Raw genomic sequence first — 17,007 nt, 5'->3', positions numbered from 1 at the left:
TACAATATGCTGGAGGAACTCAGCAGGTCAGGGAGCATCTATGGAGAGGAATAAACAGTTGACATTTTGGTCCTTGTACAGAAACAAAGTTAATATATTGAGTATACTCTGAATATTAAAAGGAAAGTGAACTCAATTGTAGTCTGCCAGGCTGTGTGATTCCCAATGGTCATGAAGGTCACATGTTCTCTCCTCAAGGTTATTTGGGCCCATACTGGGCCATGGAAGGGATATTGATCTGTGCCAAAATAACTGCAATTAATATACTAGATACCTAGTATAATCAGGATACCTGTTCTCCATGTTAAATCTTAGGATGTGCATATTTGAAAATGATATTCATATGAACTACTGGTCATTAATGGTCCTTGGCAAATGCTACTCCATGTAGCAAAGAGATTAAACAGCATGACCATCTGTGAATGTGACTGGAATAGCAGTCAATGCCACCCACTCTCCTTACTCCTGTGCACCGAAGGATCTGTGTTAAAGTAACTATGCTTTGTTTTTCCACTGTTTTCTACGGCATCATGTTTAGCATCCACTTACTAACTGCCTATAGTAGTAAGCCCAGCCCGCCACAGAGCATATCTACAAGGAGTGCTGCCACAAGAAAACAGCATCCATCATCAAGAACCCCCACCATCCAGGCCATGCTCTCTACTCACTGCTGTCGTCGGGAAGGAGGCACAGCAGTCTTAAGTCTCACACCAATAGGTTCAGGAACAGTTATTACCCTTCAACCATCAGGCCCCTGAACCAGCATGGATAACTTCACTCACCTCAACAATGAACTGATTCCACAACCTATAGACTCACTTTCAAGGATTCTACAACTCATGTTCTCAGTATTATTATTTGTTTTTTTTTCTGTATTTGCAGTTTGCCTGCTTTTGCACATTGATTGTCAGTCTGCGTTTCTATGTAGTTTTTTTATTGACTGTACTGTATCTCTTTGTTCTACTGTGAATGCCTACAGGAAAATGAATCACAGGATAGCATATAGTGACATATGCATAGTTTGAAAATAAATTTACTCTGAACTTTAAACTTTAATAGTAATTACATGAGTAACTAGATACAGGGAAATCATAGCCGTTGACACATCAGCTCATCACAGTTTGTCTTACCTGTTTAGTTCTATGCATGAACATGATGTTGGACTAGTCCTGTTCCTGTTTCCTACTTTCATTTGAACTGGGAACTTTATAGCTGCATTTCAATGGCAGAGTAATAACAAATTTTGAAAGTGTATTACGGAAAAGTAAACTAGTATGGTAACATATCAACAGTAAAACTGACACAAGTGTTGGGATTATCCAATGCAGTTTACGTAGGAGTTCACAGCTGTTGTGTATTGCTGTCTGAGCTGTGGCTGCACTGAGCCCCTAACACCATCTGTCTGCTACTTATAATTAGTTGAGTGAGAATGAGTAAACAAGGCAAGAAAGATATCAGTGCCTAATTTTACTAAAGTATATAGTGTAATTTCTTCTGTGCTAGGGTTGGGGTGACCTGTCTTTTTGCTATTTAGTGTCTTTCAGACTGAATGGACATTTTAATGTATAATATAACCAACCAAAAACTTAACTGCTTTCACTCACAAGCTTTATTGTTACTCTTTACCTTTCCACAATGCCTTATTGTCCCTGCTGTTACTTCTTCCTTCCAATCTGTTTCTTGAGCCTTTTGCAGTGTATGCATTGACACATCAATGGGCATACCAACAGAATCCTTGTCAAGATGTTTCAATATTAATACAGTGAAATACAATTACTCTACTCTCTTCCAATGCATTTAAGAAATTGTAGGTTTTGTTCAACTTATTTAGTAATAATTTTTAAATGTTGAGCAAACGTTTTTTAAGGCTTGAGTCTCAATCTGGACAAGACTAAAGAGATGATTGTGAACTTTTGAAAGGTGGGGGCTGACCATTCACTCCTCACTGCACATAAACAGCTCCTCTGCAAAAAGAGTTAGGCGTACAAAGTTTCTGGTAGTGTACACAACAGACGATTTCACCTGGTCCCTCAACACCACCTATATGGTCAAGAAAGCACAGCAGCGTTTCCACTTCCTGAGCAAATTCCTTGAAGCAAGTGAGGCTCCACTCCCCCCTTCTGAAATTCTAACCAATGGAGCACTATTGGGAGTGTCCTGATCAGCTGCATCACCATCTGGTACAGGAGTTGCAAGGCATCTGGCTGCAAGTCCCTAGAAAGGATCATCAAGCTCTCTCTTCCACCCACCAGAGATATTAATCAGGAGCACTGCATAAGCAGGAGCCTTAACATTGTCAATGATCTCTCTCATCCGACCAACAATCTCTTTGACTCCTTATCATCAGGCAGGAAGTACTATATCATTAGGTCAGAGACTGTTAGAATGTGAAACAGCTTCTTCCCACCAGGCCGTGAAGCTACTGAACCCCCAGCCACTACCTAGGTCTCATCACGTATGAAGCATTATACTGTTTACTTTTTAACTTGTGTCATAAAGGCACCTTATTAGTTGTTAATTTATTTGTAGTAATATTCAAGTGTTGTTGTGTGAGTGATATGTACTGTGTTGTGCACCTTGGTCCAGCAAATGTTGTTTCATTTGGCAGTATACATGCATATGGTAGAATGCCAATAAACTTGAATTTAAGATCAGAAATTGGTGATCAAGGATAAAAGGCATTTCTGACACAATATTGCACTTATTAAATGTAGATTGTGAATATTTTGTTACTGTTTGCTTGTTTTCTAATATTATCTTTGGATAATTCTAGAAACCAGAAAGGCAGGTGAGCTTGCTTTTGACATGAGCACTGGAGAAATCTTTACACCTTAATCAGCTTTCTGCAAAGCTGGCATTGAAATGCTTTTCCCCTTTTCTTGATCAGCCAGTATTTTGTCAAAAGAAAACACAAGTAGTTATGGGAGTCAACATGGTTTATTGGGAAGTGCATCAGATTCTTTAATGAGAAGGGAAACCTATGGGTAGAATGAATTGGGAGCAGTTCTAGGACCACTTCTTGGAAAGGTTATATAGGTTTTGGAGTAGATACAGCGTAGATTTACCAGGATTCCAACTGGGTGGCAACTGTTAAATTGCAAGGAGAGATGATATAAACTAAATTCAGCATTTCCAAGTTTGCGGATGGTGAATTAAATGCAGCATCTCCAAATTTGCGGATGACACGAAGCTGGGCGGCGGTGTTTGCTGTGAGGAGGATGCTAAGAGGATGCAGGGTGACTTGGATAGGTTAGGTGAGTGGGCAAATTCATGGCAGATGCAATTTAATGTGGATAAATGTGAGGTTATCCACTTTGGTTGCAAGAACAGGAAAACAGATTATTATCTGAACGGTGGCCGATTAGGAAAAGGGGAGATGCAACAAGATCTGGGTGTCATTGTACACCAGTCATTGAAGGTGGGCATGTAGGTACAGCAGGCTGTGAAAAAGGCAAATGGTATGTTGGCATTCATAGCAAAAGGATTTGAGTACAGGAGCAGGGAGGTTCTACTGCAGTTGTACAAGGCCTTGGTGAGACGGCACCTAGAATATTGTGTGCAGTTTTGGTCCCCTAATCTGAGGAAAGACATTCTTGCCATAGAGGGAGTACAGAGAAGGTTCACCAGATTGATTCCTGGGATTGCAGGACTTTCATATGAAGAAAGACTGGATCGACTAGGCTTATACTCACTGGAATTTAGAAGATTGAGGGGGAATCTTATTGAAACGTATAAAACTCTAAAGGATTGGACAGGCTAGATGCAGAAAGATTGTTTCCGATGTTGGGGAAGTCCAGTACGAGGGGTCACAGTTTAAGGATAAAGGGGAAGCCGTTTAGGACCGAGATGAGGAAAAACTTCTTCACATAGAGAGTGGTGAATCTGTGGAATTCTCTGCCACAGGAAACAGTTGAGGCTGGTTCATTGGCTATATTTAAGAGGAAATTAGATATGGCCTTTGTGGCTAAAGGGATCGGGGGTATGGAGAGAAAGCAGGTACAGGGTTCTGAGTTGGATGATCAGCCATGATCATACTGAATGGTGGTGCAGGCTTGAAGGGCTGAATGGCCTACCCCTGCACCTATTTTCTATGTTTCTATGTAAATTCAGGTTGTAAACTGTCATAGTCAAGGGGTTAAAACAGCTGTCATAAAGTAGAAGAACGGGCTTTACATAAGCCTTAACAGACAGTTGGAGCTTGCTTTATACATGGATGATTAAAGTTTTGGGAAGTTTCCTGACAATTTTAGGAAATAATTGAAGGAGCGAATCACCAATACGAAGTGAGCACAGGATTTCGAACCAGGAGTTTTGAGAAGTTATCAATGGCAATGAAGACTATGAAATAAGCAAATCTGCAGACTAGAGAGCCAGACCTGAATAAGATAAGGGACAATACTCCCAACGCAATATTTTCTCAGCTTGATTAAGCTGCAGTAATGGAATAAGAAGTTAGCTCAGGGTCTCGGGGACTGAATAAACTGGAAGTAACAAGATAGTGGCCAGCTGTTCATAGTGAGATAAGAAACATTGGGTTGACTTGGAGACATCTCTAATCATATCCAGGACCTCAAAGGCAGTGGAAAAGCTGCCTATTACTCGTGTAATAATGAATAACTGGAGCCCTTGGTTAAGACTGAGAAATACTTAAGTAATGATTCCTGGTTAAGAGACCATTTAGGGAATGAGGCCCTTTATAAACCGCTAAGGGCAATCAATTATATCGATGCTTCTCTGTACCTGAAAAGGCTCAGTACCAATAACTAGAATACTACACAAGTGGAGAAGTGAAAATGAATGTGAATCTGTGGCAACAAATTGTTCAACTGAAACACGAATAAAGATGACCTTAGCCATTGGATCTGGACTGGACTGTCAATGTAGTACCATCTGATTGAAGGAAAATAGAGACAATAGAAGGGATATGGAAAGTGGATTTATCTCCTTAGCAAACCCTGGAACAACACAACATCAGTGAGAGACCCCAGTCTAACACTGACAAGGAGAGACCCTAAATCTGGGGCTCAGAGAAGACAGATAAATCACTTTGTGTTTTAAAAGATAACATACTGTGTAAGGTGTGAGACTTAGACCAATCGTTTTGTGTTTTAAAACATAGTATACAGTGCAAAGCTCGAGTATTTGCATATTGTCTTTGCAATTAAGAATTTCAATAAAGCCAAGCACACCAGTCACCAGTTGTCACTTCTGTGTCTCTAAGTCAAATTTGGCACAACAGTTTGCTGGAATTCAGGTTAAAGTATGATTTGATGAACATTTTCAAACTAGTCTGGTATCTTTCCAAGCTCAACACCACAGAGTGCTGGTTCATTATTTTGCTGGTGGTCCTGCAGACTGAGAATTCACGGTATGTTCACCCAGCCGCCATTCTTTAAAAAAGACACTAATTTGGGTTGCATGCCTCAATGGCAGGCACCTAGAGTGAATCCCAGACTTCTGCTGGTGCTCCTGAAGCAATGAATTGTCTCAGGGAGACCCAGATCTCAGTTCTGAGTGGCAACACTACTCACCTCAAACCATTGTCCTCACTCAGAGACAATCTCCCTGGTCTGATTCATCGCTGAAATGAATCACAGCAACACAGTGATACAAGGTTATCAGCAGAGTGGCACTGTAAATAGCACATCTCCATATATAATGCTATAGTGACTCCTTTTGGCACTGATTCCATGAATGCTGTCTTTCCTGGGAACAGAGATTTAAGCAAGGTATCAGAATCCAGTTTAATATCACCAGTTTATGTTGTGAAATTTGTTAACTTTACAGCAACAGTACAATGAAATACATGACAAAGAAATGTATCATGTATTCTAGAGAAAAATATACTGAATTACAATAAGTACATACAGTTAAGTTAATATAAGTAGTGCAAAAAAGAACAGAAATAAAAATGTAGTGAGGTAAAGTTCATGGGTTCAATGTCCATTTAGAAATCGGATGGCAGAGGGGAAGAAGCTGTTCCTGAATTGCTGAGTGTGTGCCCTTGGGCTTCTGAACCTCCTTCCTGATGGTAACAATGAGAAGAGGGCATGTCCTGAGTGGTGGGGGTCCTTAATGATGGATACCACCTTCCTAAGGCACAGCGGCTTAAAGGTGTCTTGGATATCACAGAGGCTGGTACCCGTGATGGGGCTGACTAGTTTTATAAATTTCTGCAACTTACTTCGATCTTGTGCAGTAATTACCACCCCCCCCCCATACCAGACGGTGATGTCGCCAGTCAGAATGATCTCCATGCTACATTTGTAGAAGTATTTGAGTATTTTAGTTGACAAATCTGTTCAAACTCCTAAAGAAATATATCAGTGGCACTATAGGACAGAAAGAGTGTAAATATTTCAGATGTTTGTGGTGTTCTGGATGAATCCAGCAATTAGAATCAGAATTTTCATGGATGAAGCTAGTAAATACTTGTACACTCAATGATTGGTTAACATTTGGCACATATTCTACAAAGGTAATGATGCTTGGTTAATGATTCATTTCAACGTTTGAGAATTGATGGATTTTTGCAGTCCAAAAATTTTCAGGAATATCAGAGAAGTGATTTACAGAGTTAAGTTATTAATCAACGTTGATCTCATTAAATAATGGAAGTAGGTCATGGGACTAAATAGCCTGATCTGCTCCATGTCTGGAACACAGTTTGCCAATATTTTGCAAGTTTACAAGATGACTCCTGAAGTGAACTCTATACAAAATAATTTTACTTATGTAGTTGTGCACTGTGGGCACAGAGCTTGGTTTGCATATGGATTTTAGCTTTCCTTATTTTTACTGTTTTGGAGAAAGCTACTGGAATCAGATAGGTGACAATGTATAAAAAGCCCCTAATTTGATCAGCATTTTTTCCAAAGACAAATTTATCCTAATAAACTTAAGACTCTGCATAATGAATGGGCTATTCTTAGTATTCCTTCAGCTAAGTTGTGCAATAACACTTCATTCTATGTAACAATTCTTTGAATGCAAGATTCTATTTAGAGTGGCAAGTACACTGTTTTTGCTTTCTCCTGACTTCCATATCCCTATAAAAATATTCACTGTCCTTAAGAGCAACACACATGGGAATATAGTATCAGCTTTCTCTCCTCAGCCACCAGATGATTTCTTAACAGTCCATGAACCCATGAACATACCTCACTATTTTGTTCTCTTTTTGCACTTACTTACTATTATATTTCTATTGTAACTTCTAGTTTTTTTTAAAATGTATCGCACTGTACTGCTGCCACAAAACAACTTTCATGACGTCAGTGAAAATAAACATGATTTAGAATCAGAAATGACAGAGAAAAAAGATAACACGTCAGATCCATGAACTTTAATCAGGACCTGATGAAAACTCATCAACCTGAAAAATAATCTCTGCTTTTCTTTTATTTCAGTGTGCAACATCTACAGTTTGTTGCCATTCAATTATTATTTAAATGAGATGGCTCTTAAAAGCCAGCTGACTATCTGGTTGTTGAGGGTGTGGGCTTTTGTTTGATTACACTGGAGATGAATCATACAAACCTATGCGTTCTTGGCTCTTGTGAAATTGGTAATTCATCAGGTGTGTTCCTGAATGACTGGCCAGCTGTCCAGTGAAGGGAAACACTACTACCTAGATTAATGCTCCCTTTATCTAATGCCAAACAGACACACTTTCAAGCTGGGTTAATGATAGTAATCAAGAGCAGGAAATATGCTTGATTATTTTTCTATTCTTTGCCCAAGAAGCCAGATGCAAATTATAAAACATCTACTATTGTCACCACTGAGATCAATTAACTATGAAGTTTAAGCATCATTTTACCATCATGGCATTAACTATGAAGTTTAAGCGTCATTTTACCATCATACCATCATCCACCCTGCTAAGGACTAAAGTGAGTATATCTTTTGGAATCTGAATATCACTAAACTTTTACACCTGATGTCCACTTTCTGTCCACAAAACTTAGTGCCTCATTGGTGTGTTTCTGTCACACATTAACAAAAAAGTAAATGATATTTAAACAACATATCCCTTCCAAGGTATCTCAAAATCAAAACCTACAGGCACTGGAAATCCGAAATAGAAAATGTTGGTAATTGAGGAACTTTGACCTGAAATGTTAACCTATTACATTAGCCTGACCTATTGAGTGTTTCTAGTATTTTCTGGTTTTATGCCTCAAAGTACTTTCCAAATGATGGAATTCTTTGCAAGAGTAGTTACTGCTGTAGTAGAGGAAGCACACACAGCAGAGTCCCACAACAGCAACCACATCATATGCTTATCCTAAATGTAGTTGATTGAAGATTAAACATCAGCAAGGCATGAAAGATCATTTTTAAAAATTCTTTGAAATAACAGCATGTGATCAATGCCCTGAATGAAAAATAGAACGTCACTTCCAAATGGTCCTGTTCTCTTTGAGTGCTGTATTAGAGATAATCTTAGATTTTCATGCTCAAACATTGGGCTTGGAGATCTGAACTGTAACTTTCTATACATTTTACCAATTTTTAATATTTATAAAGAGCTCTGCCTATGTACGTTGTTGCTGGCGTGTGAGATCAAGCCATGATTTTCCTGTAAGTTATGCAGAAGGCTTACCGGTATTTTTTCATTGGATATCGGGTTGGTGGGACTTGACAGAATAACAGTATGGCATGGACTAGATGGGTTGAAACTGTTCATCATGCAACTTATGTTCCTGTCACTTGCAAGTTGCTCTCTGTAACATTCACAGATGTTCTGCACCAAGCTATTGAGGTTATATCACCATTTTCCTCCACGGAATCTCAATAACAAGGAAGATGTTCCCAGGATATCAATGATATCCAGGGAATATTATCATCTCCCAGTTTACCTCCGGTAAACTTCCTAATCCCATAGTTTGAGTAACATTTTCAAGTCAAATTTCTGTTAACTATGTAATAATTAAGCTCAAAATGTAATCCTAAAATCATTCCTATTTTGTAATTACTTTGGGCTACACCACTGGAGATTTACTTGTATACTATAATGTCTCAATAATCATCAAATGGTTTATCATTTCTGCACTTAGCAATTAGGAAGCTCATAAATATACTGTAGTCAAATGGTCAATTAAAGCAACAATGATTGCAACGTTAAAAGGATAATAATACTGAAGTGACCCACATTAGAATAATGTCATCAGTCTTTTTACTTAGCTGTCAGAGCCCCTATTCAATTTGTTTCAGCAATAACTGCAACAAACCTTCATCACCTCTACTCTCAAATGCAGTCATTGTTATTGCATAATCGACTACAAATGGTTTAAAAAATATATTGCCTGTGCTTCAAAAGTAATTCGTGTTTTGTGATGTTCTGAGACAAAAGAAATCAAAGTGTTTTCCTTAGAAAGTGTAAGTCATGATTAAATACATGTTTTTTGTGTGCTTTTTAAAATTTAAGGTATGAAGAGTTGTAGAACCAAAACGGGTAAATATCTTCTACTCAGTTTGGCAGCAATGACACAGAAAGGCACAGACCACGATTACACACAGATCATTTAGAGGAAAAATTGTCTCTAATGGAAGGAAGGATCTTTATTAAGCTCAGCATGTTAATCAGACAAAAACTTATATTTTTTCTCATATTCCTTTGTAAGAAATTTTCCCTTGTTAATGTTGCTTAAAAATGTAAAGGTTGAAGATGCAGCGTAAGAGATTAGAAGATGTTGCATTTATTGCCTCAATTTTTAAGGCAAGTGTTTTATTAAATCCTTACATTAATGACTATCACCCAGTTGCACTCACGTCTACTTATGATGAAGAGCTTTGAGAGATTGGTCATGGCCAGAATCAACTCCAGCCTAAACAGGGATCTGGACCCACTGCAATCCCACTTAGTCTTGGATCACCTGGACAATAGCAATACCTACAGTACATTAGGCTGCTGTTTATTGTTTGAAGCTCAGTGTTCAACACAGTCATACTCTCAGTTCTAATCAACAAGCTCTAAAACCTGAGCCTCTGTACCTCCCGCTGCAACTGGGCCCTTGACTTCCTCATTGGGTGACCACAGTCAGTGCAGATCAGAAATAATATCTTGTTCTTGCTAACAATCATCATTGGCACACCTCAAGAATGCATGCTTAGCCCACTGCTCAACCCCCCTCTACACCCATGAATGTGTGGCTGGGCACAGCTCAATTACTATCTGCAAGTTTGCTGATGACACAACTATTGTTGGCAGAATTTCAGATGGTGATGAGGAGGTGTACAAGAGTGAGATAGATCAGCTGGTTAACCACAACACAATATAAAGAATATAAATCAGGACAATCAAACTCCCAGACTGTGAATACACTTAGCAACAGAGGATAATAATGCCTTCTACCAGAAAAAAAAGGGAGCTGAAAGCAAGGGACCAAAAAGAAAAAACCCTAGTCAAGAGAAAGGTTATGAAAGTACTCGATAAAAGGTCCCCAGACCTTATGGAACTTTAGATCCGAATTAAGAACTGAATAATGAATTTTTTCGAGGTCCAAGCAGGCCATAATGTCTTTAAGCCATTGAGCATGAGTGGGCGGGGCAACATCTCTCCATCTAAGGAGGATCAAGCATCTAGCCAGGAGAGAGGCAAAGGATAATATTCGGCATTTGGTCGGACTCAGACGTAAATCTGTCTCGCCCCAGAAACCGAACAAAGCAATTAAGGGGTTTGGTTCTAGGTGCTGATTCAGAATATACGATAACGTAGTGAAGACATCTTTCCAAAATTTCTCCAAGCTAGGACAGAATCAGAACATATGAATGAGAGAGGCCTCGCCACTTTTGCATTTATCACAGAGCGGACTAGGGTAGAATCGAGATAGTTTAGATTTAGACATGTGGGCTCTATGAACAATCTTAAACTGTAAAAGGCAATGGCGAGCACAAAGAGAGGTTGAGTTAACCGATTTGAGAATCGAGTCCCAACTCTCATCAGATAAGGAGATATTTAAATCCTGCTCCCATGCCATTTTAATTTTATCCACGGGCCCGTCGTAAGGCTGCTAATTTATCTCGAATAATTGATATTAATCCTTTACCTAGTGGATTAATGGAAAGAAATAAGTCCATAGCATTTTTCGCAGGCATTTCAGGAAAGTTAGGAATTAAAGGTGCAATAAAGTGTCTAATTTGGAGATATCTAAAAAAAATGAGCATTGGGCAGATTGAACTTAACAGAGAGCTGCTGAAAAGAAGCGAAGCGATTATCAATGAAAAGATCTTCAAAGTGTCTAATACCCTGTACCAAACATGGAATGCTGAATCGTACGTAGTAGGTAAAAAAAGGTGATTATGTACAACAGGGCTGGAAATGGAAAAACCATGGAAACCATAGCATTTCCTAAACTGAGCCCATATACGCAAAGTGTGTCTAACAAAATAATTTTTAAAAAAATACTTAGCCGGGGAAACATCCTTCCTCCTTCCATCCTGTTAAATCCTCTAAGGATTTTGTATGTTTTAACAAGATCGATCTCATTGTAATAAACTCCAATAAATAAAAAAGGTTCATTTTATTATCCAAGGATTGTGACTCACCATCATTCCCTGTATGAGACCCACTATTCGAGGAATTGGACTGCTGATTCTTCACTGTGATCCCTCCCTCCTTGTAGGTAGGGTGACCAAAATTATACATAATAGCCCTGTTGTAATCCCACTTGGCCCTAACATGGTTGCAGTAACTTTAGTCTTGTATTCAAATCCTCTTGCAATGAAGGCCAAACGACCACTTGTTCTCCTAATTACCCACTGTATCTACACATTATTTTTAAATGACTTGAGCACAAAGCCACTTTAGTCCCTTTGATCACCAATATCTCACCGTATAAAACATTATTCAGATTTCTTCTTTTTTCTAAAAAAGTGGTACCAAATTCAGCAAACTTTTAGGCTTGAAGTATGCTTTCCATCACAACTGTACATGATGCTGGTTGCAGATACTGGGGAAATACAAGAATTCATTGTAATTTTATTATACCTTGAAATTATTGCCTCAAAAATAACTTGGCAGTTGATGTTATTTTCAGGAACAAGACTGTGGTTTTGGCTTTTGAAAAGTAATTTTTATATCCATTGAGGGAATAGAACTCAATGTTCAATTGAATATTGTATATACTGAATATTATATGTGCATGTTAATAATTCCCAGGTCCTGTGTAAGGTCACAGCATGGTTAAATGCAGCATGAAGCTGTCATTAGTCTGCCATAATAGCTTGCTGATTTCAGAACCATGGCTCCTGCTGCACCTGTTTCACAAGCTTCCCTCTATTTTACCAGCCAGCAATGCAGTGGCTTGATACAGGGCCAAATTTGGAGTGGTCAGTGCCATGGTCTTTGCGAGAATCTGCTTTGAGACTTTACAGATTCATTTAAACAAAAAAAAACACTTGCAATCTTGACAGGAAGGTTTAATTTAATTCTAGATGGGATTGAAACAAACTAACATATGAGAAAACTAATTCTCATTCTTAAAATCAAGATTACTAAGCAATCTTTATAATGCTTTAATATCATGTGGGTATTTATTTTCTGGCCCGCTCTTTTCATTCATATTTCCATTCAAGTCTTTTAACCCTCACTGAAAGAATGATGGAGAAAGAAAAACATTTTATAAAATTTTTATTAAAAACATCAATGATTAAGGCATTAACACAATGTTCAGGTTCTGATAAACCACATAAACCTTGCTGGATGATCAATAGTGCCATCAGATCGAATTACTGCCTTGTTTCATGCTTCTTGATAGCTGTTAAACCACTTATAATCGTTTGCTTATTTGCTCTGTCAAAATAACATTTTAATTTCAAAAGAAATTTTCACTCTGTATCTTAAAGCTGTGATTAGATAATCTGTTGTATTAACAAGTTATAATGATAGATTACAGAAATCTTAGCTGTTGTATTATTCCTTTCAAGTGAAAATAAAACAAGTTTGCCACCTTTTGCGTTTTGCACTGTTCCTGTGAGCTTTGTAATCAATGAGGTTAATATGAAATGTTGTCATTGTTATGGTGCAGGAATGGTCCTTTACACAGCATGCTCCCACAAACAGCAAAGTAATAACCAAATAATCTGTTATGGCAATTTTAGTTGAAGGGTAATTCTTTAGACCATAAGACATCAAGTAGAATCAGGCCATTTGGCCCATTGAGTCTATTCTACAACTCCATCATGCTGCTTTATTATCTCTCTCACCCCATTCTCCTGCCTTCTCCCTATAACTGCTGACACCCTGATTAATCAAGAACGTATCAAACTCTGTTCTAAATATGTTGGGACATTAGAGCATCAGAGAGGATTTTTATTTCTCTTTAAATAGTGTCAAAAAACTCTCTTTATGACTCTGGGAGGCAGCTGTTGAATAAACAATGGCAGTTTAGTGGTTTTCCTATAAGTAGGTGATTAGAATCCAATTAATAGCCCTTTATCTCATCTGTCCTGACATAACCCATTAAGTTCCTGAATGCCTCAGAGCCATGTGACACTTACTGTATCGCAAAATTGAATATACTGTAGATACGTGAACGTACATGTTAAAGAAACAGTCCTTCTCGATACAAATATTATGGTTTGTTTCCCAGACCACTTGTCCTATGAATTTGCAAAAGTTCTAAAGGAGAAGATCTTTGTTTGCCCAGTGGTACCTTGAGATTACAAAGCCCATTGCTGTTTGCAAAGTATTAGAAAATAGTCCAAAGTTCCATGATACATTGCATGGAACTAGTAAAGAGTTATATCAGGGTGAGGTATAATTGGCTATACCACAAATAATATGGTTGAGTTGGAAGATCCCTGGAGAGGCTGGCTCCTGCTTTCAGGCCATCCCCAGGTTACAAACACCCAACTTAAGAGTTTATTCGTAAATATAAGTGAGCTCCCATATTACTAAATTTTAAAAAGTCCAATGTGCATACATATGTTCTTTTCTACAACTGTAAGAACTGGTTTAATCTCTCTCCTACTGTTTTATAATTGTTCTTTCCTTATCAGCCTTGAGTGCTTTGATGCCATGCATTATAATGCTTTAGAGATATGGTTACCATATCGTGTGTGTTTGTGTATTTTATGACTCATAGAGAAAGTAGCATGTTTACATCTGTAAAAATGCAACCCATTCAGCACCCGGGCTGCATATAGATGGTTTCTGTTAACTATATATCCTTTGACCGTATTTCTCTTCCTACCACCCCCCCCCAGCAAATACCAAAGCAAGCAACTGTGTTTTAAAAAGGGAGCAATGGTCAGTGAATCTCGAAGGCTGGAACGTGCTGAGTTGAAAGATGATACAGCATTCCTCAACCTTCTTTCAAATATTATTATGATAATGCACAGGGACAGTGATGGAGGTTACAAAGGGAGTGATGCTGGGAGTTAAAATATTGACTGTAAATTAAGACTCACCCTTATGGAGTGAATATTGACGATCTGTTACAAACTCACCCAATTTGTTCTTAGTGGCCCTACATTAAATGAGACCTCATAGCAGGCAACCATTACAGACTTCTAAGTGGGCAATGTACAAATTAACAATTCACTAGAGGGTGGCTTGGTCATTCATGGTAAAAAGACCAAGAAGATTTAAAAAATGTGCTTGAATGGGAAGGTTCTGTAAGAAGCAGAGGGTGTGTCATAGTGAGACAAACTTATATAGATTTTGAAAAACTTTGATAGATGCACAGAGGAGGGTATCATCATGACCTGGTATGGAAACAACAATGGCCAGGAATGGAAATATTTATAGAAAGTGGTGGCTATATCTAGTCCATCACAAGTGAAGCTCTTTCCACTATTGAGTATATTTACATAGAGCACTGCCACAAGAAAGTAACATCCATCATTAAAGACACCCCATCATCCATTCTCACTACTACCATTGGGTAGGAGGTACAGAAGCCTTAGGTCCCACAGGTTTGAGAACAGATATTACCTTACAACAATCAGGCTCCTGAACCACTGTGGATAATGTCACTTACCAAAACAACTCTGAACTGATTCTATGGCCTAGGCTCACTTTTAAGGACTTTTTAAAACTCATGTTCTCAGTATTATTTTTATTTGCAGTTTGTTGATGTTTGTCAGTCTTTGTTGATGTATAGTTTTTCATAAAATTCTATTGTACTTTTTTTTCTTGTAAATGTCTTCAAGGAAGTGAATCTCAAGCTAATATATTGTAACATATATACTTAATGGCCACTTTATTAGATACACCTGCTTGTTAATGCAAATATTTAATCACCCAAACATATGGCAGCAACTCAATGAAGGGAACAGTACCATCAGAATCTTGAGGGACAAGGAGAAAATCTGCTTGGCTATAGCTTGGAGGTGGTGGAAAAGGTGAGAAATGATGTATTGCATGTCAGAGTCTGAGTTGAGTTTCTTGTCATGTATGCACAGCTGCAATGCAAAACTTACTTGAAGCAACATCACAGGCAGATACCACAAGAGACAAACAATCAAATGAAAAACATAAATTTACAGGAAAGAACACAATCATAACAAAAAGAAAACTCAAATCCCATTGTAATACAAACTGACCATAGCGGTACTATACTGAAGTAGTGATTGAGTTTGCTAAAACTGGTTCATGTACTGAATAACTGAAGGGAAGTAGCTGTCTTTGAATCTGGTGGCGTGGGACTTCAGACTTCTGTAGCTTCTGCATATAGCTGACAGATGGCAAGGCCCTCGATAATAGGGATCTTTGATGATAGATGTTGGCCTCTTGAGGCATGTCTCATATTGATACTTCTGATGGGGGGAGGGATGTGTCCTGATGTGGGCTGAGTTGGTCAGAGTGAATCAGAGTTAGTTGATGGGAAAGTTCTAGAGAGGAAGAAAATGTTGAAGGAAAAGTGTAGCAAATGGTCTGGACACAGTTGAGTGCCCTTTGACCACGATAAGAGAAATGGTGGAGGTCATGGTTGCTTTCACTGTTTGAAGCACCTACATGCCCGGTAAGTATCTCCAACTGTAAACACAAAGACTGACGAAGAGTCTCAGCCCAAAACGTTGACTGCTCATTTCAACGGATGCTGCCCAACCTGCTGAGTTCATCCAGCTTTTGTACGTGTTGATCTCCAACTGAAGTAGCTTCAGCTCCATGGTTTGGAGCTGGAATGGTGGTTGGAGTTACTGTGGTGCATCATGAGGCTGAGAACATTGTGAATAGCACATTTAGGGAGCAAAGAACAAACTACTGGAACAACTCAGCGGGTTCAGCAGGAACAAAGGGAGAGTCAACATTCTGGGTCTAGACAATACTTCAGCACTTGTAAAGTTTCAAATTATGCAGGGATTGGAGAGATCAAATTTCTTGTGATAAAAAGGTTGGCAAATTTATGGTATGTATGCAAGATCCTTTTCCAGAGCAATATGTTAAAGAATCAATAAGAAAAAAGTCTATTTTAGACCTTGTTTTGTTAATAAGAAAGGGTTAATTAATAATCATGTATTGAAGGGCCTTTGGGGAAAGAGTTTAATGAAAAACTAAGGTCTTATAACTAAACAAGGGAAATCAGGAAATACAAAAGGACAGTTGGCTGTGGTAGATTGGAAAATAGGTTGAAAGGTATGGCAGTTAACAGATTGCATAAGTGGAAAAAGACACACAAAAAATAAACAAAAGTGATTATCTGTGACTGATGAGAACATTTAAAGATGGTAAGAAATGAATGAGTCTTGGAAAGTTTTTTAGAAATAGAAAAAGCTATTTTAGTATCTCAGTAAATAAGGATCAGGAAGACATGAACTCAGCCAGCCAGTCAAGCAGCATCTGTAGAAAGAAAGAATAGTTACATTTCAGGTCCAAGATGCTTCTTCAGAACCCAAAGGATCAAAGAATCAACAAGGAAACAAGGTAGAACATGAGCCCAAGAACACTGTAGATGTAATATAAGGTGGAAATATAGTCCACCTAACAGAAAAGTTAAATACTTATTAGATAACAAGAGACAGCATACTACTGTTTTCCAAAGTAATTCTGGTTTG

This window comes from Hypanus sabinus, chromosome 6 (genome assembly GCF_030144855.1).
Source record: "Hypanus sabinus isolate sHypSab1 chromosome 6, sHypSab1.hap1, whole genome shotgun sequence".
NCBI lineage: Eukaryota > Metazoa > Chordata > Chondrichthyes > Myliobatiformes > Dasyatidae > Hypanus > Hypanus sabinus.
The sequence above is the reverse complement of the archived record's forward strand: the minus strand, read 5'-3'. Positions refer to the sequence as shown.